This window comes from Nerophis ophidion, linkage group LG10, assembly GCF_033978795.1.
Source record: "Nerophis ophidion isolate RoL-2023_Sa linkage group LG10, RoL_Noph_v1.0, whole genome shotgun sequence".
NCBI classification, from domain to species: domain Eukaryota; kingdom Metazoa; phylum Chordata; class Actinopteri; order Syngnathiformes; family Syngnathidae; genus Nerophis; species Nerophis ophidion.
The window spans coordinates 64,202,802-64,229,577 of NC_084620.1; the positions used below are offsets into that span (position 1 = coordinate 64,202,802).

The 26,776-nt window shown below is 37.3% G+C and overlaps 1 long non-coding RNA gene across 1 annotated transcript in view; it reads left to right on the top strand.

The window, feature by feature from the left end:
- The first annotated feature begins 372 nt into the window (after window positions 1-372).
- The window catches only part of LOC133561185 (uncharacterized), a 180,678-nt gene continuing 154,274 nt past the window's right edge, over window positions 373-26,776 (top strand). The window contains exon 1 of the long non-coding RNA XR_009808602.1: window positions 373-505. This is a non-coding gene — a long non-coding RNA (uncharacterized LOC133561185). The remainder of the gene's footprint in view (window positions 506-26,776) is intronic.

Below are 26,776 nucleotides of genomic sequence, written 5' to 3' on the forward strand. Positions count from 1 at the left end.
AGTGTGGGTGGCACTGGGAGCAGGTGGGTAGAGTGTCTTTCCCAAGGACACGACGGCCGTGACTAGGATGGCGGAAGCGGGAATCAAACCTGCAACCCTCAAGTTGCTGGCACGGCCACTCTACCAAACGAGCCCCAAAATAAAAATAAATAATCAAAAATAAGATACAGTAATTACAATATGTTCATATCATTTTTTTTTATACATAAATGCTACACGGATGTGGAATAAAAATATTATTATTTTGAACTTTTTACAACTATTGAAGCGAGGCACGGCTTTTGTTTTGCTATTTAAAACTTTGAAATGGAGCTTGTTTGCATGAACGGAGGAGTCCCAATCAATGATATTTGCCACAGCTGTGGGAGGTGGAGTGTTGCAGTGCACTTCATTTGCACTTTTACTGCCTTCTGATGAGCAGCCTGCAGTCTTATTTCGGACTTAAGAACTTTAATATGTTTTTTTTAACCCTAATGTCCCATCAAATTTGGCAGCAGGGGAGCAGGTAGGATGCAAAAATGTTTGATTTGTGTCCAAAGTAAAATAAGACAGTCTCTTTATTAGGGACACTTCCACGTCTCCAGGCGGATTACCTGCCAGGTGTGCTGTCTTTTATTCCCGCTGAACATCTGGAGCACTTGCGAAGTCTTAAGTCATGGGTGTCAAACTCAAATTTGGCCCGCCGTGTAATTTAATTTGGCTCTTGGGGCAATATCGTCTTAAAGGCCTACTGAAAGCCACTACTAGCGACCACGCAGTCTGATAGTTTATATATCAATGATGAAATATTAACATTGCAACACATGCCAATACGGCCTTTTTAGTTTACTAAATTGCAAATTTTAAATTTCGCGCGGAAGTATCATGCTAAAACGTGGCGGTATGATGACGCATTGTGGAAGACATTTTGGTCCAGCTACAAGTCGTCTCTTTTCATCGCATAATTCCACAGTATTATGGACAACTGTGTTGCTGAATCTTTTTACAATTTGTTCGATTAATAATGGAGACGTCAAAGAAGAAAGCTGTAGGTGGGAAGCGGTGTATTGCGGCCGCCTTTAGCAACACAAACACAGCCAGCGTTTCCTTGTTTCCTTGTTTACATTCCTGAAATATGACGGTGAAGCTTTAATATGGAACAGAGCGGTCAAGCGAACATGGTTCCCTACCACATGTCAACCTACAGGTTTCGATGAGAAAATGCCGGTTGACATGTGGTAGGGAACCATGTTCGGTTGACCGCTCTGATCCATAGTAAAGCTTCACCGTCATCTTTCGGGAATGTAAACAAGGAAACACCGGCTGTTTTTATGTTGCTCTTACCGTAGACATGAGCGGAGAGCTTGCGTGGCGAAGTTGGTAGTGAAGTGAATTATATTTATATAGCGCTTTTCTCTAGTGACTCAAAGCACTTTACATAGTGAAACCCAATATCTAAGTTCCATTTAAACCAGTGTGGGTGGCACTGGGAGCAGGTGGGTAAAGTGTCTTGCCCAAGGACACAACGGTAGTGACTAGGATGGCGGAAGCGGGGATCGAACCTGCAACCCTCAAGTTGTTGGCATGGCCACTCTACCAACCGAGCTATACCGAGTGATTCAGACCGACAAAGCAACGATTTCCCCATTAATTTGAGCGACGATGAAAGATTCGTGGATGAGGAAAGTTAGAGTGAATCCCCCCAAAAAAAGAAAAAAAGGCGACTGCTCCGGGCGGCGGCAGTGGGAGCGATTTAGATGTAATTAGACACATTTACTAGGATAATTCTGGAGTATAAGTCGCACCCCCGGCAAACTATGAAAAAAACTGCGACTTATAGTCCGAAAAATACGTTACATGACTTCTGCGGTGCCCTTATCGCCCCCTTTGTGGTAGAATACTGTCACAGTCATAACTTCCTTTAACATGCTTTGATCTTCCTGAACATTTTTATGGTGAGTTTTGAGTGAGATGCAATGGAACTAATATCGCCTCCTTGTGGTGGAAAATTAACAGTCACTCTTTCTAAAATATGCTCCAATCTTCCTGAAATTATTGGGTGGTGGGTCAGGGCATCCGAAAGGACGTGACCCCAAAGTGCAAACAGCTTTAATTTTATTATAGTTATTTGTTCGGAAGTTACAGAAGTAATACAAGTATGTAGTAATAAAATAATACATAATGATGATGTAATGCGCATTAAATCCTTGTTTTACACATTTAAACCAGGGTGATGAACATAAAACATTTAAGAAAAAGTATATTGTCCAAAGTCATAAAATATATAATAGTATGTTCAAAAATTATAGAAATTGTTATAAAGATAAAATTTAACAAAACATGAAAAAATGGAAGTATATTTTCAATAGTAATGTAAATCATCAAAATATGATCTACAAATATGTAAGATTTATAAACAGCTCACATAAATACATACAAAATATTTAGTAATAAAAAAAAACTTTTAAAATATTTCAAGTTAAAAATACAAATCAAATTCTGAAAACATTAAACATCGTATAAAAAAAATATTGCCATTTGTATTAATGTATTTTTTTTTACAAATATTTCAAATCAAATGCATGAATAAAATTTAAATATTGCAATTTAAAAAATACATAGTTAGTGGTAAGAAAAAATACTCACATTTGTAATATAGAAATAAGACTTATCACTAAAGATGACAAAATTAAAAACAAAACAGTCAATTTTATGAATATGATGATAAATCAAAGTAATAAACATACTGCACAAATGTACAATGCTTTAATAACAATAAATACAATTAAAAATGCTCAAAATAATAATCAAAAATTACTAAAGCACAATTAATAAATGCTTGTCAATATAACCATAAATAAAATACTAATATTCAGAAATGTTATTTATTTACTAGCAAACTGGTCTCGCTTTGCTGGACATTTTTAATTCTAAGAGAGACAAAACTCCAAATAGAATTTGAAAATCTAAGAAAATATTTTAAAGACTTGGTCTTCACTTGTTCAAATAAATTCATTTATTTCAGAAAGACAATTTTGGAGAAAAAATACAATCTTAAAAATGACTTTAGGATTTTTAAACACATATACCTTTTTACCTTTTAAATTCCTTCCTCTTCTTTCCTGACAATTTAAATCAATGTTTAAGTAAATTATTTTTTTTTTATTGTAAAGAATACATTTTAATTTAATTCTTCATTTTAGCTTCTGTTTTTCCGACAAAGAATATTTGTGAAATATTTCTTCAAACTTAGTATGATTAAAATAAAAAAAAAATATTCTGGCAAATCTACAAAATCTGTAGAATCAAATTTAAAATCTTATTTCAAATTCTTTTAAATTTCTTTTACAATTTTTGTTCTGGAAAATCTAGAAGAAATAATGATTTGTCTTTGTTAGAAATATAGCTTGGTCCAATTTGTTATATATTCTAACAAAGTGCAGATTGGATTTTAACCTATTTAAAACATGTCAGCAAAATTCTAAAATTAATCTTAATCAGGAAAAATCACTAATGATGTTCCATAAATTCTTTTTAATTTTTCAAAAAGATTCAAATTAGCTAGTTTTTGTCTTCTTTTTTTCGGTTGAATTTTGAATTTTAAAGAGTCGAAATTGAAGATAAACCATGTTTCAAAATTTAATTTTCATTTTTTTTCCTGTTTTCTCCTCTTTTCAACCATTCAATTAAGTGTTTTTTTCATCATTTATTCTCTACAAAAAACTTCTGTAAAAGGAAAAAAAAAAAAGGCGACGGAATGACAGAAACACCCATTTTTTAGATATATATATATAAATATATATTAGGGGTGTAACGGTACACAAAAATTTCGGTTCGGCATGGAAAACAGGATATTGCTTCAAAAATAAAAGCACAGTTAATGAGGTCGCGGTTTGGTTCATTTTCGGTACAGTAAGAAAACAACAAAATATACATTTTTTGGTTATTTATTTACCAAATTTGTAAACAATGGCTTTATCCTTTTAACATTGGGAACACTGTAATAATTCTGCCCACGTTAATCCACATGAAACTGCCTCAAATTGTTGCTTTAATTAAATAAAATGACAAAGGTTTTCTTCTACATATAAAAAGTGCAACATTAAGCAGTTTCAAGTCAACTTATCATGTTTGATTTATTACAGCATTTGGGAATCCTGTAGTTGACTTTTATTATGTAAATGTTGTATTTTTGTCAATATGTGATAGCAGGGACCCTGCCATTCAAAACTAGGCTGTTACATTACTATTGATTAATGTAACTATAGTTGAAAAAAATAGTACAGTAGCAATAGGAGAGACTATTCATCCTCATCCCTGAACACCATGGAGTTCGTTAGTTCATGTGAAAAAACAGACAGACAGGGTTTTGCTGCCCCTAACACACACACACGGCAAAATTAGCTAACGTTGCGCTAAAAGCTAATTAGCCTTCACCTCAAGCCAGAACTGCGAGCGAGCTGAGCTGCAGTTTAAGTTTCTAGAAGGTCAACGGGCTCATAGTGATGCTAGTAGTAGTTGTGACTGGGAAGTGTTTTTATAATTTGGGGAGAGTACGATGTCCGCTGCTAAACACATATCTGCTCGACGCTGAAGCATTTACAACATGCGTTCTGAATAGGCACTGCTGATTGGCTTTGTATGTAACCAATCAGATGGTTGTGTGGGCGGGACAATGCTGGGTGCTCACTGCTCGGACAGAGGCAGAAAGCAGAGCAGCTTGTTAAGACTTTAGGTTACAAACTCGTTCGATACACCTGAACCGGACCAAACCACCCGTACTGAAACGGTTCAATACAAATACACGTACCGGTACACCCCTAATGTGGAGTGCCATCTCCGGGTTGGGCCCCAAACGGAGGAGTTCAAGTACCGAGGAGTCTTGTTCACAAGTAGGGGAGGAGTGGATCGTGAGATCGACAGGCGGATCGGTGCGGCGTCTTCAGTAAGGCGGACGTTGTATCGATCCGTTGTGGTGAAGAAGGAGCTGAGCCGGAAGGCAAAGCTCTCAATTTACCGGTCGATCTACGTTCCCATCCTCACCTATGGTCATGAGCTTTGGGTCATGACCGAAAAGATAAGATCACGGGTACAAGCGGTCGAAATGAGTTTCCTCCGCCGGGTGGCGGGGCTCTCCCTTAGAGATAGGGTGAGAAGCTCTGCCATCCGGGAGGAACTCAAAGTAAAGCCGCTGCTCCTCCACATCGAGAGGAGCCAGATGAGGTGGTTCGGGCATCTGGTCAGGATGCCACCCGAACGCCTCCCTAGGGAGGTGTTTAGGGCACGTCCAACCGGTAGGAGTCCACGGGGAAGACCCAGGACACGCTGGGAAGACTATGTCTCCCGGCTGGCCTGGGAACGCCTCAGAACGAAGTGGCTGGGGAGAGGGAGGTCTGGGCTTCCCTGCTTAGGCTGTTGCCCCCGCGACCCGACCTCGGATAAGCAGAAGATGATGGATGGATGGATATATATATATATTTATTTATTAAAGGTAAATTGAGCAAATTGGCTATTTCTGGCAATTTATTTAAGTGTGTATCCAACTGGTAGCCCTTCGCATTAATCAGTACCCAAAAAGGTTGGTGACCCCTGATATAAATCAATGTAGCGATAAGAATGAAAGCGAAAGTACCCAAATCCTGAAGTAATGGTAAAAAGTATGTTGCATTAAAACTACAATATTCCGACCCACCTCTGATGGAACAATTCCCTCCTGGTAATTTTGCTCCTGTCGCTAATATTAGAAAGACTAACATTAGCCTGTGAAGATGAAGCTGAAGCGCGGATCTCTTATCTCCACGACAGGCCGACACGTCACGGGGATGATAGAAATATGCAATATAGATTAGCCGTAACCAGAATAAACGAGGAGCCACTTGTGCTGCTTAATGTCCCGCGTGTCTGCGTGATGTATTGAACACACCAACTTATGCTAATGAGGTCATTAATTAGGCTAATTTGCATTCATTAGAGAATAATTCTAAGTCAGCCGGCTTGTCTTCACATAACAGACAACCTTAATGAGAGTTCTACATTCTTACTTATGTCCTCACATTATTATCTACATTTATCGAGGGAACACTTTTTGCTATCTTTGAAGTCCACGTAAAACTTTTTGGAAGTCTGCTGCACTTTCTGAACACCGCAGATGTTTGTTATTGTAAGTAGCGCTGTTGTTTACACACCAGCAGCAAAGCCAAATCCAACTGGCAGGAAAACAGGATAGCACTTCAAAATAAAAGCACGGTTTGTGCGCCAAAACACAGTGCCGTAAATCAAAAGCAGAACGAAGCAGCTTCCGGTTGTGGCGGAAAATAGGATGTTACTTCAAAATAAAAGCACGGTTTGTGCGCCAAAACACATTGGAATGCAAATCAAAACCATAGCAAAACAACGCAGCACATATCAAAATCAGAACAAAACAAAGCAGCAAAGTAGTTTGTAGTTGAGCCGGAAAACAGGATGTTACTTCAGAATAAAAGCACAGATCGTGCGCTAAAACACAGTGCCAAATATCAAAATCAGAACAAAACAAAGCAGCAAAGCAACTCACATAAAAACCAAAACAAAACAACAAAGCAGCAGTGTAGCTTGTAGTTGAGCCGGAAAACAGGATATTACTTCAAAATAAAAGCCAAAACACAGTGCCACAAAGCAGCTTTCGGTTGTGCCGGAAAACAGGATGTTGCTTCAAAAATAAAAGCACTGTTTATGCGCCAAAACACAGTGCCACAAATCAAAAGCAGAACAAAGCAGCTTCCAGTTGTGGCGGAAAAAAGGATGTTACTTCAAAATAAAAGCACCGTTTGTGGGGCAAAACACAGTGGCATGCAAATCAAAACCATAGCAAAACAACGACGCAGCACATCAGCTTGTAGTTGTGCCACAAAACAGGATATTGCTTCAAAATAAAAGCACTGTTTATGTGCCAAAACACAGTGCCGCAAATCAAAAGCAGAACGAAGCAGCTTCCAGTTGTGGCAGAAAACAGGATGTTACTTCAAAATAAAAGCACAGTATGTGCGCCAAAACACAGTGGAATGCAAATCAAAACCATAGCAAAACAACGCAGCACATATCAAAATCAGAACAAAACAAAGTAGTTTGTAGTTGAGCCGGAAAACAGGACGTTACTTCAGAATAAAAGCACTGATTGTGCGCTAAAACACAGTGCCACATATCAAAATCAGAACAAAACAAAGCAGCAAAGCAACTCACATAAAAACCAAAACAAAACAACAAAGCAGCAGTGTAGCTTGTAGTTGAGCCGGAAAACAGGATATTACTTCAAAATAAAAGCACTGTTTATGTGCCAAAACACAGTGCCACAAAGCAACGTTCGGTTGTGCCGGAAAACAGGATGTTGCTTCAAAAATAAAAGCACAGTTAATGCGCCAAAACACAGTGCCACAAATCAAAAGCAGAACAAAGCAGCTTCCAGTTGTGGCGGAAAACAGGATGTTACTTCAAAATAAAAGCACCGTTTGTGGGGCAAAACACAGTGGCATGCAAATCAAAACCATAGCAAAACAACGACGCAGCACATCAGCTTGTAGTTGTGCCACAAAACAGGATATTGCTTCAAAATAAAAGCACTGTTTATGTGCCAAAACACAGTGCCGCAAATCAAAAGCAGAACGAAGCAGCTTCCAGTTGTGGCAGAAAACAGGATGTTACTTCAAAATAAAAGCACAGTATGTGCGCCAAAACACAGTGGAATGCAAATCAAAACCATAGCAAAACAACGCAGCACATATCAAAATCAGAACAAAACAAAGTAGTTTGTAGTTGAGCCGGAAAACAGGATGTTACTTCAGAATAAAAGCACTGATTGTGCGCTAAAACACAGTGCCACATATCAAAATCAGAACAAAACAAAGCAGCAAAGCAACTCACATAAAAACCAAAACAAAACAACAAAGCAGCAGTGTAGCTTGTAGTTGAGCCGGAAAACAGGATATTACTTCAAAATAAAAGCACTGTTTATGTGCCAAAACACAGTGCCACAAAGCAGCGTTCGGTTGTGCCGGAAAACAGGATGTTGCTTCAAAAATAAAAGCACTGTTAATGCGCCAAAACACAGTGCCACAAATCAAAAGCAGAACAAAGCAGCTTCCAGTTGTGGCGGAAAACAGGATGTTAGTTCAAAATAAAAGCACAGTTTGTGCGCCAAAACACAGTGGCATGCAAATCAAAACCATAGCAAAACAACAAATTAGCACATCAGCTTGTAGTTGTGCCACAAAACAGGATATTACTTCAAAATAAAAGCACTGTTTATGCGCCAAAACACAGTGCCGCAAAGCAGCTTCTGGTTGTGCCGGAAAACAGGATATTGCTTCTAAAATAAAAGCACAGTTAATGCGCCAAAACACAGTGCCACAAATCAAAATCAGAACAAAACAGCTTCCAGTTAAGCAGGAAAACAGGACGTTACTTAAATTAAAAGCACATTTTGTGTGCCAAAACAAGAACAAAGCAGCTTGTAGTTGCACTGGAAAACAAGATGTTTTACTTCAAAATAAAAGCACAGTTTGTGCGCCAAAACACAGTGCCACATATCAAAATCAGAACAAAACAAAGCAGCAAAGCAACTCAAATCAAAACCAAAACAAAACAACAAAGCAGCAAAGTAGCTTGTAGTTGAGCCGGAATACAGGATATTACTTCAAAATAAAAGCAATGTTTATGTGCCAAAACACAGTGCCACAAAGCAGCTTTCGGTTGTGCCGGAATACAGGATGTTGCTTCAAAAATAAAAGCACAGTTAATGCGCCAAAACACAGTGGCACAAATCAAAAGCAGAACAAAGCAGCTTCCAGTTGTGGCGGAAAACAGGATGTTACTTCAAAATAAAAGCACGGTTTGTGCGCCAAAACACGGTGGCATGCAAATCAAAACCATAGCAAAACAACAACGCAGCACATCCGCTTGTAGTTGTGCCACAAAATAGGATATTACTTCAAAATAAAAGCACTGTTTATGCGCCAAAACACAGTGCCGCAAAGCAGCTTGCGGTTGTGCCGGAAAACAGGAGATTGCTTCAAAAATAAAAGCACAGTTAATGCGCCAAAACACAGTGGCACAAATCAAAATCAGAACAAAACAGCTTCCAGTTAAGCAGGAAAACAGGATGTTTCTTAAATTAAAAGCACAGTTTGTGTGCCAAAACCAGAACAAAGCAGCTTGTAGTTGCACTGGAAAACAAGATGTTTTACTTCAAAATAAAAGCACAGTTTGTGCGCCAAAACACAGTGCCACAAATCAAAACCAAAACAAAACAACAAAGTAGCTTGTAGTTGAGCCGGGAAAAAAGATGTTACTTCAGAATAAAAGCACAGATTGTGCGATGAAACACAGTGCCACATTTCAAAATCACAACAAAGCAAAGCAACTCAAAACAAAACAAAGCAGCAAAGTAGTTTGTAGTTGAGCCGGAAAACAGGATGTTACTTCAAAATAAAAGCACGGTTTGTGCGCCAAAACACATTTGCATGCAAATCAAAACCATAGCAAAACAACAACGCAGCACATCAGCTTGTAGTTGTGCCACAAAACAGGATATTACTTCAAAATAAAAGCACGGTTTATGCGCCAAAACACAGTGCCACAAAGCAGCTTCTGGTTGTGCCGGAAAACAGGATGTTGCTTCAAAAATAAAAGCACAGTTAATGCGCCAAAACACAGTGCCGCAAATCAAAACCAGAACAAAACGGTATGTAGTTGTGCCAGTAAACGGGATTTTCTTTTAAAATAAAAGTCCAGTTTATGCACAGTGCCACAAAATCAAAACTGGAACAAAGCAGCTTCCAGTTACGCAGGAAAACAGGATGTTACTTCAAATTAAAAGCACAGTTTGTGTGCCAAAACTAGAACAAAGCAGCTTGTAGTTGCACTGGAAAACACAAGATGTTTTACTTCAAAATAAAAGCACACTTTGTGCGTGTGACAGTCTTAAGCCGTTGTGCGGGTTCAATGGACCACCCAGGAAGGACATTGCTTTTGAGCAGGTTTGAGTCTTGTTTATTTTGCAATAAGCTTTGTCTTCAGGCCAGATCGCTTTTCAGATGCTCCTCTCCACTGCTCGCTCACGTTCCGCTTTTCAGTCGTCGTTGTCGTCCTCGTCTGCTCTTTGCTTTCGCTCCTCGGTCGCTGCTGTGGTCTCTCTCCTCCTTCTCCCCTTTTATGCAGCGTGAGGAGAAATGTTAATTGTGATCCGGTGCGCGATCCACGCACCTGCATTTGACTACAGCGTTGCTCCCGGCACGCCCCGCCTCTCCGCTCGGCCGCATTCCCCGCCTCCTTGCCGCCATCTTGGGCCGGGCTCCAGCGTGCCCCGCTCCGCTGCTCGTTCGCCGGCTCCGCCTCTCCACGGTGCACCAAAACACAGTGCCACAAATCAAAAGCAAAACAAAACAACAAAGTAGCTTGTAGTTGAGCAGGAAAACAAGATGTTACTTCAGAATAAAAGCACAGATGGTGCGCCAAAACACAGTGCCACATATCAAAATCAGAACAAAGCAACTCAAATCAAAACCAAAGCAAAACAACAAAGAAGCAAAGTAGTTTGTAGTTGAGCCGGAAAACAGGATGTTACTTCAGAATAAAAGCACAGATTGTGCGCCAAAACACAGTGCCACATATCAAAATCAGAACAAAACAAAGCAGCAAAGCAACTCAAATCGAACCCAAAGCAAAACATCAAAGCAGCAAAGTAGCTTGTAGTTGAGCCGGGAAACAAGATGTTACTTCAGAATAAAAGCACAGATTGTGCGCCAAAACACAGTGCCACATATCAAAATCAGAACAAACCAAAGCAACTCAATTCAAAACCAAAACAACAAAGAAGCAAAGTAGTTTGTAGTTGAGCCGGAAAACAGGATGTTACTTCAGAATAAAAGCACAGATTGTGCGCCAAAACACCGTGCCACATATCAAAATCAGAACAAAACAAAGCAAAGCAGCAAAGTAGCTTGTAGTTGAGCTGGAAAACAGGATGTTACTTCAGAATAAAAGCACAGATTGTGCACCAAAACACAGTGCCACATATCAAAATCAGAACAAAGCAACTCAAATCAAAACCAAAACAAAACAACAAAGAAGCAAAGTAGTTTGTAGTTGAGCCGGAAAACAGGATGTTACTTCAGAATAAAAGCACAGATTGTGCGCCAAAACACAGTGCCACATATCAAAATCAGAACAAAACAAAGCAGCAAAGCAACTCAAATCAAAACAAAAGCAAAACATCAAAAGAGCTTGTAGTTGAGCCGGAAAACAGGATGTAACTTCAAAATAAAAGCACAGATGGTGCGCCAAAACACAGTGCCACATATCAAAATCAGAACAAAGCAACTCAAATCAAAACCAAAACAAAACAACAAAGAAGCAAAGTAGTTTGTAGTTGAGCCGGAAAACAGGATGTTACTTCAGAATAAAAGCACAGATTGTGCGCCAAAACACAGTGCCACATATCAAAATCAGAACAAAACAAAGCAGCAAAGCAACTCAAATCGAACCCAAAGCAAAACATCAAAGCAGCAAAGTAGCTTGTAGTTGAGCCGGGAAACAAGATGTTACTTCAGAATAAAAGCACAGATTGTGCGCCAAAACACAGTGCCACATATCAAAATCAGAACAAACCAAAGCAACTCAATTCAAAACCAAAACAACAAAGAAGCAAAGTAGTTTGTAGTTGAGCCGGAAAACAGGATGTTACTTCAGAATAAAAGCACAGATTGTGCGCCAAAACACCGTGCCACATATCAAAATCAGAACAAAGCAAAGCAGCAAAGTAGCTTGTAGTTGAGCCGGAAAACAGGATGTTACTTCAGAATAAAAGCACAGATTGTGCGCCAAAACACAGTGCCACATATCAAAATCAGAACAAAACAAAGCAGCAAAGCAACTCAAATCAAAACAAAAGCAAAACATCAAAAGAGCTTGTAGTTGAGCCGGAAAACAGGATGAAACTTCAAAATAAAAACAGTTTGTGCGCCAAAACACAGTTCCACACAAATCAAAACCGGAACAAATCAGATTATAATTTCACCGGAAAACATGATGCTACTTCAAAATAAAGGCACAGTTAGTGTGCCAAAACACAGTGCCACACAAATCAAAACCAAAACAAATCAACAAACGGCTTGTAGTTGAGCCGCAAAACAGGATGCTACTTCAAAATAAAACCACAGTTTGTGCGCCTAAACAAAGTGGCACAAATCAAAACAAGAACAAAGTAGCATAGCAGCTTCCGGTTCTGCAGGAAAACAGGATGTGTTACTCCAAAATAAAAGCAAATGGGATGTGGAAATTTGACTCTTAAATTCAAGTGTCCACTTAGAGTTGACAACTATAAAGTGTTTTCCTGCTATTCACACATTTAATTAACTGTATTTGCATTCATAATAGGGATGGGTACCGTTCACATTTGAACCGATACAGTACCAATTCCTGGTACCCGACAGTCGATATTGGTACTCAACTGTACCAATTTTCGGATACTGTAGTGCATGGGTGTCGAACTCTGGCCCGCGGGCCAAATTTGGCCCGCCGTGTAATTTCATTTGGCCCTAGAGGCAAAATCAAATTAAGATTAGAGCTGGCTAATACACATACTGGTCAACCCCCCAAAGTTCAGTGCCCCTACCGAAAACCTCCCGGGGCAACCATTCTTTCGGATTTCTCCCGATTTCCACCAGGACAACTATATTGTAGCAATTCCTACAACCTGTCGTAACGTCCGCTTTTCCTCCAAGTCACATAATGTAAGTAGCTTGTAAATGCAATACATACTTGGTCAACAGCCATACAGGTCACACTGAGGGTGGCCGTATAAACAACTTTAACACTCTTACTAATATGCGCCAGACTGTGAACCCACACCAAACAAGAATGACAACCACATTTCGGGAGAACATCCGCACCGTAGCACAACATAAACACAACAGGACCCCTTGCAGCACTAACTCTGCAATGTACACCCAAACCCCGCCCACCCCATTGTTTTATTTTCAAATGTATTAGCCCGTGGAATAAGTTAATGTTGATATTTACCTCAGAAGGCTGCAAATAGAAAAGAGACATTATTTTTTAAATTTAAATTGTATTTAATATACCATTGATGTTTTTTTGTTTGTTTTTTGAAAGAGGATTTTGCACTATTAAGTTACTGTATACAAGCGTTGCTTGTTCCATATTCTGTGTTCAAGCAAATCAGAGTAGCAAACTGAGCAATAATTAAGGTTTTATTCATGCACTTTCTCTTACGACTTCAAGGCTTAAATCAGGGGTGCCCACACTTTTTCTGCAGGCGAGCTACTTTTCAATTGACCGACTCGAGGGGATCTACCTCATTTATATATATCATTTATATTTATTTATTTATGAAAGAGACATTTTTGTAAACAAGTTAAATGTGTTTAATGATAATACAAGCATGTGTAACACATATAGATGTCTTTCTTTCACGAAGACAAGAATATAAGTTGGTGTATTACCTGATTCTGATGACTTGCATGGATTGGAATCAGGCAGTAATGATGATAACGCCCACATTTTCAAATGGAGGAGAAAAAAAGTTGTCCTTTCCGTACAATACCACATGAAAGTGGTTGGTTTTTGGCATCTAATTCATCCAGCTTCCATACACTTTACAAGAAAAACATTCCGTACCTTGCTTGATTGACATTCGCGGCACCCGAGGGTCTTGTGAGATGACGCTGGCTGCTGCCAATTCATTATTATGAAAAAATGACAGAGAGGAAGGCGAGAAACACTTTTTATTTCAACAGACTTTCGCGCCTTCCCTTCCGTCAAAACTCTAAAGGCCGACTGCACATTTCCTATCTTCACAATAAAAGCCCTGCTTCATGCTGCCTGCGCTAACAAAATAAGAGTCTCGGAAAGCTGGCGTGCACTCTGTATTTGAGTTTGACACCATTGCTGTAGTGTGTGTTAATATATATTGTTTTCTTTGACAACATATATTTTATATTGCAACATTTATAAAAAAATAACTGCTTTTAACTGCTGTTCAGTTGTTATATATTATTTTATTATCATATTTTTGAGTATCATTTTGGAGGTATGACATTAAGTTTGCAAGTCCAAGATGTTAAATGGCAGTAGTGTTTCTTTTTTTTTTTTTTTTGTTGCACCCTGAATAGTGTTAATACTGTAAGTATTGCACTTATTACACGCCAACTTTTTGGATTGTAACGTGCATTTTACTTGTAGTTTTTGTGACGAAATTCAAAGGTGTTAAAATAGCCGTGTAAAATATTTATAAGATATGTGAATCCGAATATTTTAAATTTACGCAAATGTACTCTATTGGTGGGAATTATCTTGAAATATTTGCAGATTTTTATTTATTTATTGTTTTCATTATAAACATTCCACAATTGGGGGCCGTCTTTCCAAGCGTTGACTGTCACAAATTCGTTAGCTGTGGCACAAAACCATTTTAAATACAAACCTCATTTCCATATGAGTTGGGAAATGGTGTTAGATGTAAATATAAACAGAATACAATGATTTGCAAAACATTTTCAACCCATATTCAGTTGAATATGCTACAAAGACAACATATTTGATTTTTTGTGTGTGCAAATAATCATTAACTTTAGAATTTGATGCCAGCAACACGTGACAAAGAAGTTGGGAAAGGTGGCAATAAATACTGATAAAGTTGAGGAATGCTCATCAAACACTTATATGGAACATCCCACAGGTGTGCAGGTTAATTGTAAATAGGTGGGTGCCATGATTGGGTATAAAAGTAGCTTCCATGAAATGCTAAGTAATTCACAAATAAGGATGGGGTGAGAGTCAACATTTTGTAAGCAAATTGTCAAACAGTTTTCGAACAACATTTCTCAACGAGCTATTGCAAGGAATTTATGGATTTTACCATCTACGGTCCGTAAAATCATCAAAAAGTCCAGAGAATCTGGAGAAATCACTACAAGTAAGCGATGATATTATGGACTTTTGATCCCTCAAGTGGTACTGCATCAAAAACCGACATCAGTGTGTAAAGGATATCACCACATGGGCTCAGGAACACTTCATAAAACCACTGTCAGTAACTACAGTTGGTCGCTACATCTGTAAGTGCAAGTTAAAACTCTACTATGCAAAGCAAAACCCATTTATCAACAACACCCAGGAACGCCACTTGCTAGGCCCGAGTTCATCTAAGATGGACTGATGCAAAGTGGAAAAGTGTTCTGTGGTCTAACGAGTCTACATTTCAAATTATATTTGGAAACAGAGGACGTGGTGTCCTCCAGAACAAAGAGGAAAAAAACATTCGGATTGTTATAGGCGCAAAGTTCAAAAGCCAGCATCTGTGATGGTATGGGGGTGTATTAGTGCCCAAGGCATGGGTAACTTACACATCTGTGAAGGCACCATTGCAAGGTCCATACAGGTTTTGGAGCAACATATGCTGTCATCCAAGCAACGTTACCATGGACGCCCCTGCTTATTTCAGTAAGATAAGTGTTCCAACAACGTGGCTTCGTAAAAAAAAGAGGGCGGGTACTTCCCTGGCCCGCCTGCAGTCCAGATCTGTCTCCTATCAAAAATGTGTGTCGCATTATAAAGCGTAAAATACGACAGCGGAGACCCCGGACTGTTGAACGACTGAAACTCTACATCAGGGGCCGGGAACCTTTTTGGCTGAGAGAGCCATGAAAGCCAAATATTTTAAAATATATTATATCGTTTAATACTGAATACAACTAAATGCATGCATTTTTAAGTAAGACCAACATGTTTTAAGAGTGTAATACGTCTCTTATTCTTTTTAATAACAGTGTTATTCTGAAGCTAACCAATAGTAAATAAAATACTTCTTACCAATAATGCGACTTCTTGAACAGGTGCGGTAGAAAAACGGATGGATAGATTAAAATGCATGAGAATGTTTTATATTTTGAACGTTATTTTTAACACTGTGATTACGAGTGTAATTATTCATTTCATTGGGACGGCGTGGCGCAGTGGGAGAGTGGCCGTGCGCAATCCAAGGGTCCCTGGTTCAATTCCCACCTGGTACCAACCTCGTCACGTCCGTTGTGTCCTGAGCAAGACACTTCACCCTAGGGTGCTGGTTAGGGCCTTGCATGGCAGCTCCCTCCATCAGTGTGTGAATGTGTGTGTGAATGGGTGAATGTGGAAGTAGTGTCAAAGCGCTTTGAGTACCTTGAAGGTAGAAAAGCGCTATACAAGTACAACACATTTATCATTTATCATTTAATTACTTATCGTGTTAAGCAATGTCAGCTAAGATTTATCTGAGAGCCAGGTGCAGTCATCAAAAGAGCCACATGTGGCTCTAGAGCCATAGGTTCTCTACCCCTGCTCTACATAAAACAAGAATGGGAAAGAATTCCCCTTTCAAAACTTCAACAAATAATTTTTCTCACTTCCCAAACGTTTATTGAGTGTTATTAAAAGAAAAGGTGATGTAACACAGTGGTGAACATGCCCTTTCCCAACTACTTTGGCATGTGTTGCAGCCATGAAATTCTAATTTAATTATTATTTGCAAAAAAAAAATAAAGTTTATGAGTTTGAACATCAAATATCTTGTCTTTTGTAGTGCATTCAACTGAATATGGGTTGAAAATGATTTGCAAATCGTTGTATTTACATCTAACACAATTTCCCAACTCATATGGAAACGGGGTTTGTAAATAACATTAAGACTCTCATGGGACCAAAAATTTTTTATGCATTTCAAATCCCTTTCTCCCCCTAAAGCAGGGGTGGGCATTACGTAGATCGCAAACGACTGGTCGATCTCGGAGGGTGTGTCAGTCGATCTCAAGCCAGGCATTAAAAAATAGACATAAAAATGAGCAATCATCAATCATACCAAGACTTCACTTTCGTCAGTTGTTTGACATTCTCGGCACCCGAGGATCTTGTGAGATGACGCTGGCTGCTGCGAGCTCATATTTAAGAAAAAAATCACTAACAGGGCGGACGCAGAGAAACACATTTTATTTCTAGAGACTCCGTACCTACTGTCAAAACTCTAAAGACCGACTGCACAGTTCCTGTCTTCACCATAAAAGACCTGTTTCATCCTGCCTGTGCTAACAAAATAAGAGTCTCAGAAAGCTAGCGTGCACAAGCTAGCAAGCTACGGAGTTTGATGCCAATGTATTTCTCCCCCGCCCTCAGCGACCGCTTTCTCACTTGCTTGCCCACCCGCACTCTCACTGACGTCACTCACCTGCTGCCAGACATTAAAGGGCCACACACATATGCTACTCTCATAACAAAGTGTTTAAAAACGAGTATGCAAGTTGGACAAATGAGATGCCAAATCCAACCGCTTTCATGTGGTATTGGACAGAAAGGAGGACTTTTTTTTTTCCTCCATTTGAAAATGCGGACGTTATCAGCACCACTGTCTGATTCCAATCAATGCAAGTCATCAGAATCAGGTAATACACCAACTTATATTCTTGTCTTCATGAAAGAAAGGAATCTATGTGTGTTAAACATGCTTGTATTATCATTAAACACCATTAACTTGTTAACAAAAATGTCTCTTTCATAAATAAATAAATATAAATTATAAATAGGAATGAGGTAGATCTCCTCGACTTGGTCAATTGAAAAGTAGCTCGCCTGCAGAAAAAGTGTGAGCGCCCCTGCCCTAAAGACTCCAATCTCACCTTGTTTTGTGCCCCCCGACCTGTTGCTCCATTGCCCCCCAATGACCAACAGCCTGCTGGCACAATTGTTATTTTTGCATCAGCCAGTAAAAAAAAATATCTTTTAACCAAGAGCCGTGTCCCGCTGTCGGTATCTAAAGGCGGTTGAGGTTATCCGTCTTTTTTAAGTCGTCTTGCTGGGAAATCATTAGGAGCGCAACTGGTGCGGGACATGCTGATGAGCTGGTAAATGGAAATATACGGCGGGTGCGCCAATAAAAGGACGGGATGGACGCCATGTTTGCAGCAAGACTTCTGCGTTTGACTGTAACTTTCTTCTTTTTTCTAACTTTCTGGAGGGCGGTATAGCTCGGTTGGTAGAGCGGCCGTACCAACGACTTGAGGGTTCCAGGTTCAATCCCCGCTTCTGCCATTCTAGTCACTGCCGTTGTGTCCTTGGGCAAGACACTTCACCCACAATCCCAGTGCCACCCACACTGGTTTGAATGTAAAAATTAGATATTGGGTTTCACTATGTAAAGCGCTTTGAGTCACTAGAGAAAAAGCGCTATATAAATATAATTCACGTGTTTGAAGAACATTTCCACTGGTTTTAGAGCTACTGAGAGGCAGCATGATATGCATTAAGTTCTAATCACAATAATAATAAAAGTGTAGCTCGGTTGGTAGAGCGGCCGTGCCAGCAACTTGAGGGTTGCAGGTTCGATTCCCGCTTCCGCCATCCTAGTCACTGCCGTTGTGTCCTTGGGCAAGACACTTTACCCACCTGCTCCCAGTGCCACCCACACTGGTTTAAATGTAACTTAGATATTGGGTGTCACTATGTAAAGCGCTTTGAGTCACTAGAGAAAAGCGTTATATAAATATACTTCACTTCACTTCACTAATGTTACTATTATTACATTACTATTATTATTATTATTATTTGGTGTATTTTAGAAAATCCTTTCTTACATAAAAACATGCCCTTTTCCATATTTTAGCCTTACTTTTTGTATGCCATGTACTTTAAAACTGGACCAAACATATTTTTTATATATTTTAATATCGTTTCTTTTGTTTTTGGCTGTTTAATGTTGATTGACACGTTTGTTTGCTTGTTTTATTATTATACCTTTTTATTAAAAGCGCTACATTATAGATAAATATGTGAGTGTGAATCTTGTCTGTCTATCTGTGTTGGGCCTGCGATGAGGTGGCGACTTGTCCAGGGTGTACGCCGCCTTCCACCCCATTGTAGCTGCGATAGGCGCCAGCGACCCCAAAAGGGAATAAGCGGTAGAAAATGGATGGTTGGATGTTATTGTTATGTCATTTCCTGAGTCCTGTAAAATTATTTTATGTATAAGTCATGTTTTTAGTCATATTTTTGTCAGGCTTGTCCTTGACAGTTTGGTCTATGTCTAAGTTTTTCCTGTGCATTTGTCTTTCTTTCCTGTCTTTAGTTCCTGTCAGCACTCTTATTTTTGTTCCGTTTCCTGTTTGCCTCCCTGAGTGCTGTGTCCCCTCAGCTGTGGCTGATTGGCACCTGGCCACACCTGGTGTCAATCAGCCAGTCACTGTTTGAACCTGTTTTGTCCTCCAGTCAGATGCTGGATTATTGTCCTGTCGATGTCACCACTACCTGTTTTGTCGCTTGTAGCTTTGTCTACTCGGTTCACTCTGCTCATGCCATAGTTCCGTCGTGTCACAGTAAGTGTTTTTGTTCTTAGCCAAGTTTGTTATCCGCCTTGTGCGCGCCTTTTGTTGGTACCCTTTTGGTTTGTTCTTGTTTTAGTGCTTAATTAAATCATGTTTTCTTACGCAATGCCTGCCTCCTTCTCTGCATCTTGGGTTCCTCATCAACTCAATCTGACAGAATAATCCAGCAGTGACTGGAGGACAAAGCAGGTAAAAATAGAAGCGGGCTGATTGACACCAGGTGTGGCCAGGTGCCAATCAGCTACAGCTGAGGGGACACAGCACTCAGGGAGACAAACAGGAAACTGAACAAAAATAAGAGCGCTGACAGTAAAAACTAAAACATGGCCACACTGTCAGGGACAAGCCCGACAATTTTTCTGTTACAGCAACATTTTTATGGCCACAATTACTCCGTCGTCTCTTTTAATAAGCCATTTTTGAACCTGTGAGAAGTTGGCAAAAAATTAAAAATAATAACACTGCCGTACATTTGTGCTAAGTTTTCGCTGTAAAACTTTTTGTGCCATTTTAAAGATATTCAAAAATATTTTTTCTGACCAATGACGTCATCTAGCCCCCCCTCTACCCCACATGTGCTACGTTTGTGCTACACTTAAAAAAAAAAACAATCTATTATAGATTTTTTTTTTGTAATTATAGTATTTATGTTATTAATATGTTATTATTCATAACCAGCTCGCGCCACTTGGTCAAAATCGCCCCAAATTTGTCCCGTTTGTGCTACGAAAACGTATTTGTCAATCTATTACAGCTTTTATGTTATTATGTATGTATGGATGAATGGATTAGATACATTTATGTTATGGGGCTAGATATGAATATTAAAACAATACATAAAAACTATAATAGTTGCATCTTTTTTTGCAGCACAAACAAATGGGACACGTTTGGGAAGATTTGGACAAGGTGGGGCGCTTGATGACATCACTGGTCCGAAAATGCATTTCAGAATAATTTATAAAAGGTAACAGCAAATTTTATTACAGCATTTCTATATTTGCAATCACGCAAATACAATTTCTAAAAATTGGGCTATAAAAAAACGAGTGTGATTAATCACAAAAAAGGTTTGCAATAATCATGTATACACAAAGGTTATTCACACTATTTTATTTTGACCGCAAATTAGATTAGATTAGATTAGATAGTACTTTATTTATTCCGTCAGGAGAGTTCCTTCAGGAAAATTAAAATTTTCAGCACAATCCCAGTCAAGTTTCCCATTCAAATGCTCTTTGTAATGTTACCAAATGCTGTGGCAATTAATTAAAATACATTCAAGTAGTAAATTAAAATAATGTATGACAAAGTATTTCTGATTCGGATTGTGATGCTACAAATAAATGTCCCAAAATTGGGGTCTTTTTTTAAAAAAAGTTAACGTGAATTATGCAAGTAATCACCTGTGATTAATCATGATTATTATGATTTCAAAACATAATCATTTGACACCTTTCAAAAAAATATACATAAATGATAAAAAGAAAAACAAATTAGATATTTTTATCCCTTGAATCAGCCATATCATTACCCTTTATTGCCACTGGATGGCAGTATTGTAGCATCCACGAAAACGAGCGTGCATGATAACTTTTAATATGCAAGTTGATCTTTTCTGTTTTTGGTGACAAATTACACCATCTAAAATATTTTTTTTTCCACCCAAAAAAGTCCAATTTCTTTGAAATGTCTTCATATTGAAAATTCATAGCACTTTTCCTTTACAAGTCAAGTTTGATTGACTTTCTCCTGTCATAAACGAATGCTTTTGTATACTACATGGTTGTAATCAAACTATAAGTACTGAATGTGTGTGTGTGTGTGTGTGTGTGTGTGCACAACCAGTGGAGTTGGCACGTTGTGTAATTTAACTTATATTCAATTAAATAGGCTGCAAAGATGAGATGTTTACTGTTCGAACAGAGAAACTAATTTTCTTTCGTGAATAATCATTAACTTAGAATTTAATGGCCGCAACACATTGCAAAACAAGTTGGTACAGGAGCATTTTTACACTGTGTTACATGGCCTTTCCTTTTAACGACACTCAGTAAATGTTTGGGAACTGAGGAGACCAATTTTTGAAGCTTTTCAGATGGAATTTCTTTCCATTCTTGCTTAATGTACATCTTAAGTTGTTTAACAGTCTGGGGTCTCTGTTGTGGTATTTTAGGCTTCATATAGCGGCACACGTTTTCAATGGGAGAAAGGTCTGGACTACAGGCAAGCCAGTCTTAGTACCCGCGCTTTTTTAGTGGCATTGTCTTGCTGAAATAAGCAGGGGCATCCATGATAATGTTGCTTGGATGGCAACATAAGTTGCTCCGAAACATGTATGTACCTTTAAGCATTAATGGTGCCTTCACAGATGTGTAAGTACCTCATGCCTTTGGCACTAATACACCCCCCTTACCTCTCACAGATGCTGGCTTTTGAACTCGGCACCTATAACAGTCCGGATGGTTCTTTTCCTCCTTGGTCGGAGGACACAACGTCCACAGATTGCCAAAAACAATTGAAATGTGGACTCGACAGACCACAGAACACTTTTCACTTTTGCTATCAGTCCATCTTAGATGAGCTCGGGCCCAGCGAAGCCGGCGGCAGTTTCTGGTGTTGTTGATAAATGGCTTTGCTTTGCATAGTAGAGTTTTAACTTGCACTTACAGATGTAGCGACCAACTGTGGTTACTGACAGTGGTTTTCTGAAGTGTTCCTGAGCCATGTGGTGATTTTCTTTACACACTGATGTCTGTTTTTGATCCAGTACCGCCCTGAGGGGTCAACTGGTCCGTAATATCATCGCTTACGTGCAGTGATTTCTCCAGATTCTCTGAACCTTTTGATGATTTTACGGACCGTAGATGGTAAAATCCCTAAATTCCTTGCAAGCTTGTTGAGAAATGTTGTTCTTTAAACTGTTCGACAATTTGCTCACGCATTTGTTCACAAAGTGGTGACCCTTGCCCCATCCTTGTTTGTGAATAACTGAGCATTTCACGGAAGCTGCTTTGTATACCCAATCATGGCACCCACCAGTTCCAATTGGCCTTTTCACCTGTAGGATGGTTCCAAATAAGCGTTTGATAAGAATTCCTCAACGTTCTCAGTCTTTTTTGCCACTTGTGCCAGCTTTTTTGAAAAATGTTGCAAGGCATCAAATTCCAAATAAGGAAATATTTACAAACAAACAAGCAAAAAAAAGTAACTGAGTCTGTTGTTGCAGTCTATTCAATTGAATATAGGTTGAAAAGGATTTGCAAATCATTGGTAATTCTGTTTTTATTTATGATTTACACAATGGGCCAGACTTCACTGTTTAGGATATAGATACTATACATGTGTTATTTAATGTATATGTATGTGTGTACTGTATATGTATATATGTGTGTATATGGTATATGTGTGTGTGTGATGTATATATATATGTATATGTATGTATATGTATATGTATGTATATATATATGTATATGTATAAGTGTGTATATAGATATATATAGTAATATATAAATATATATATATATATAGTGTGTGTGTGTTTTTGCGCATCTGTGTACATATACGTATGTTTGTGTAATATGTGTGTCTGTGTGTGTATATATATTTATATATGCATAAATGTGTAACATATGCATAAATGCGTCTATATAGGTATGAGTGTATATATGTGTACTAGTGTATATATGCGTACGTGTGTGTGTGGTGTATATGTATTTATGCATGTTTGTATATGTATTTATGTATGTGTTACGTGTATATATACACCTGAATGTGTAAATGTGTGTGTGTATATACTGTATGTGTGCGTATATGTATGTATGTATATATGTATGTGTGTGTGTGTGTGTGTGTGTGTGTGTGTGTGTGTGATAATATATATATATATAATATAATAGATATATATATATATTATATACTATATATGTATGATAATGAATATATGTATGTATATGTATATGAGATATGTAATATATATGTAATGTATATATGTATGTATATGTATGTATGTAGTATGTATGATATATGTATGTATATGTATATATGTTATATGTATAGTAATATATAATGTATATGTATATATATGTATGTATATGTAATAATATGTACTATGTATATATATATATGTTATGTATATGTATCAATCACATCAACTCAATCAATGGTATTTTATTTCGGCAATCTCACATAAAACAAAGAACAACAACAAGAAAAGAAAAAACAAAAACAAAAAAAACAAAAAAAAAAACAAAAAAAACAACACTCATTTGAGCAATGATTGAGCCGAAAGGGTGTAGGTTGAAGCAACGCTTATATAAACCTACCCCATCACAACAAGAACAAGCTTCAAAATATATAAAATCTAAAACATGCTTCACGTATATTACTTTTTTTTTTTTAAACAATATATAAAGCAACATATATGTAGCAACACGTCTCATATACATAGTTTAACATTTAAATCAAACATATACATTTGTACACTTATATATATATATATATACTATATATACATATACATACACACACATATATATATATACATATACACATACATACCATACACACACATATATATATATACATATACATACACATATACACACATACATACATACAATACATACATAATACATACACAATTCACTTTAAATTCCATATAAAGTGGTAATATATACATTTTAATATAACCTATATGTATAATTCTGAATCATACATTGTAATTTATACATATTATATTATTGTCTTTCTATAAACAAGTGTTTGCTCTTCTTTCTTATATTACCTAATGATAAATGATTTAAAAAGCTTTTTAAACTGTGTTTATGTTGGGTGCTGTGTTTTAATTTCATCCTTTAAACAGTTCCATATTTTAACCCCTGCTATTGTTATACTCATTCGTTTCTGCGTTGTTCTACAATATTGGATCTTAAAAAGTAGTTCTCCTCTTAAATTATAATTCCCTTCTCTTTGTAAAAATCTTCTCTGTAACCCTGTTGGAAGTAAATCTTTACTTGCTTTATAAATCATTTGGGCAGTCTTGAGTTGGATGAGATCTGGTAGTTTTAAATCAAATGTTTTTATAAATAATCCATTAGTGTGTTCTCGGGGTCCTGTGTTATGTATCAGTCTGATGGCCCTTTTTTGCATTATGAATAGTGGTTGGATGTTCGTCTTATATGTATTTCCCCAAACTTCTAGACAGTAACTCAAATATGGTAAAACAAGTGTACAATAAAGAGTGTGTAATGTTTTTTGATTAAGAATGTGCCTTGTTTTACCCAGGACAGCAATACTTCTGGCCAACTTCCCTTTGATGTATGTAATGTGTGACTTCCAGCAGATCCTTTGGTCCAAGATCACACCCAAAAATTTGATTTTGTTTACTCTTTCTATACTAACATTGTCTATATACAATTTTACATCTATATCATTTCTCTTATTTCCAAATAACATAAAGTTAGTTTTATTTAGGTTCAATGATAATTTATTAGCATCAAACCATTTTTTTAGTTTATACATCTCCATGGTGACGGTCCTCAGGAGCTGCTGCAAGTCCACATCAGAACAGAGTACATTGGTGTCATCCGCAAATAACACATATTTAAGGTTTTCAGTTACTTTACAAATATCATTTATATACATGATGAACATCTTGGGCCCTAAAACTGACCCCTGTGGTACCCCACATTTAATATTTAACCAGCATGATTTGTTTTGTGATATCTGTACAAACTGCTTTCTATCAGATAAATAACTTTTTATCCATTCCAGAACAATACCCCTAAAACCATATTTTTCCATTTTTCTAAAAAGAATACTATGGTCTACTGTATCAAAAGCCTTCTTAAGATCTAAGAATACTCCTATTGTATATTTATTTTTATCAATACTATCAGTTATTTCCTCAATTAAATCTGTTAATGCTTGTGCTGTTGATCGATTATTCCTGAAACCATATTGCCTATCTGTTAATAATTCATTTTTTTCTACAAAGCCATCGAATCTATTTATAAATATTTTTTCTAATATTTTGGAGAACTGTGGTAGTATTGAGATTGGTCTGTAGTTTGTGAATAAGTGTCCGTCTCCCGCTTTGTGAATAGGAACAACTTTTGCAATTTTCATTAGTTGAGGAAATACTCCCATTTCAAATGAAAGGTTAAATAGATACGCTAATGGAGCACTAATTCCATCTATCACACACTTTAAAGTTTGCATGTCTATATCATCCACATCTTTGCTTGTTTTGTTCTTAAAACTTTTGACTATGTCCCTGATTTCTCTTTCTACTACTGGTTTTAAAAACATTGTTTTAGGGTTTGGGTTGATATAATCTGCTGCATCTATTTTTGTCCCTTCTACCTTTATCTCTTCTGCTAGTTTCGGTCCAATATTTATAAAATACTCATTAAATGTATTTACTATCACCTCCTTATCCTTAATCATATTGTTATTTTCCATAAAGTATGGTGGGTATTGATTATCATCATTTTTATTTCTAATAATACCATTTAATATTTTCCATACACCTCTTATATTATTCTTGTTATATTCCAGTTTATTTATATAATAATCTTTTTTACACATTCTGATTATATTGATTAGTTTATTTTTATATTTTTTATATTTATTTTCATTTACTAAAGTTCTATTTTTTATAAATTCCTTATATAAAATATTCTTTTTTTTACAGGCATTTTGGAGTCCTTTAGTCATCCACGGTTTAAACTCGCCGTACTTTGACTTCCTTTTATAATTTACTACTGGACAATTTCCATCATATAGTATTTTAAATGTGTTTAAGAATTCTTCATAAGCTGCATTAACTTCTTTTTTATCATAAATAGTATTCCAATTTTGCTTTTGTAGTTCATTCTTGAATTTGTTGAGCGATTTCTCTGTTATGATTCTTTTATAGACAGTTTCACATTCATTCTTGATTTTAATTTTACTGGCACAGTTGTAGACCACAAAGACTGGGAGATGATCACTTATATCATTTATCAAGATTCCACATATTAGGTTGTCATCCATTATATTGGTAAATATATTGTCAATTAGGGTGGCACTATGTGATGTGATTCTTGTTGGTTTATTTATCAAAGATATCAAACTCATACTGTGCATTGTGTCTATAAATTCTGCTGTTTCTCTATTGCTACTTGTATGTATTAAGTCAATGTTAAAGTCTCCACTAATAAATATTTCTTTGTTATTCAATTTATAAAATAATCCTTCCATAGCTTTGGTGAAGATTTCTATTTTGGATCCCGGAGTTCTATATATACAACTAACTAGGATATTTTTTCTTCCTTCTCTTATAATCTCTACCGTTATACATTCCATTACTTGTTCAATGATAGATGTCATATTTTCAACTTTAATAAAGTTTAGAT